Source organism: Zingiber officinale, chromosome 9A, assembly GCF_018446385.1.
Source record: "Zingiber officinale cultivar Zhangliang chromosome 9A, Zo_v1.1, whole genome shotgun sequence".
Taxonomy (NCBI): domain Eukaryota; kingdom Viridiplantae; phylum Streptophyta; class Magnoliopsida; order Zingiberales; family Zingiberaceae; genus Zingiber; species Zingiber officinale.
The window spans coordinates 106621287-106622492 of record NC_056002.1 but is presented as its reverse complement, the minus strand read 5'-3'; the positions used below and the strand labels follow the sequence as shown (position 1 = coordinate 106622492).

The 1206-nt window shown below is 45.9% G+C and overlaps 1 long non-coding RNA gene across 1 annotated transcript; it reads right to left on the bottom strand.

Moving 5' to 3' along the window:
* Positions 1-298: 298 nt before the first annotated feature.
* On the bottom strand, positions 299-1206 carry LOC122021988. Its single transcript, XR_006122740.1, has 2 exons — positions 539-1206; positions 299-457 (listed from the first exon to the last, which is right to left on the bottom strand). It is a non-coding gene; the product is annotated as an uncharacterized LOC122021988 (long non-coding RNA).

The following is a 1206-nucleotide window of genomic DNA, read 5'->3' as shown; positions in this document are numbered from 1 at the left end:
TCAACCAAGTATAAATTAATCAACTCAACACAAACTAATCAAACTTCATAATCAATTAGATTAAATACTTCTAACTATTTCACCCGCCACATAGGATTTATTTCAAGCACCATCAATCCAAAAGTCACCCAATTCTAGTAATGAATAAATCCTCCATTCAACCAAAAATAGTCATCTCAATAACAATCGATCACATGATAATCAATCACAAACCCAAATCCACTCAAGCAACGGATCACAACTAAACAGAATTAGGACAGCCCAACCATTCCACAACTAGAATCAAGTCTAGTTCATATACGAAATTACCTTCATGACTTATCAAAATCCGATTACACCATTGTTGATTCATGACCGGAGAAGCTTGCAACCAGAAATTCATGGTCGATGCTACTGCGAAGCTGTTACTGGAAGTAGGGTCGAGGCTACAATGGCTGATCCAGTAACTACAGGCATTCTAAACCAATTTACAAACCTCAATCTACATTAACCACAATCGAAACAACACTCTTAAATTCTAAATTCATCCATTTGTTACCTTACAGCTTGTTTCTTCCAGAGGAGAAACCAATTTCTTCTTTCCCATCTCTACCGGAGGGGAAACCAATTGCTCGCTAGAATCAAGAGCAGCAATGGTGTCAACGAGGTGGAGAAGAGGTACCAACAGTAGCGACCTCTCCAGTGCCAATGATTGCTGCTTTGCTCGGATCCGTAAGTGAGTGGGAGAGAGAGTGATGGCATTTCCCACAATAGCCGGTGACGGCGCCTCCCATGACGAGCGGAAATAGATCGAAGATGGAAAAAGGGCAGCAGTCAGTGATGGTTATAGCATGGTGGTAAGCATCTAGGGCACGACATAGGTGGGATTGAGAGAAGGCTCGGGCCCCCTTTTGGCCGAAGACCAACTTGCGCAGGGGTGACGAGTCAGAGAGGACAACAGCTAGATGAACTTAGGCGATCGGTGGTGGGGATGGAAGGCTCGGTCGGCTGTGAGCCGCACAGCGTCGACCTGATTTGGAGACAGTGATCAGGCGAGGGCGACGCTAGGGAAGAAAGGAAGCTTGCGAGAGGGACATAGCTGAAGGAGTTGCTGTCTGGACTCACACAAGAGAAGTTGGCTGGCAATCGGAAGGTGGGTGGCGGTGAGGCAAGATCGCGAAGGAGGGTGACGAAGGAATTAGGGAAGAGGAAGTAATCGGGAGAAGA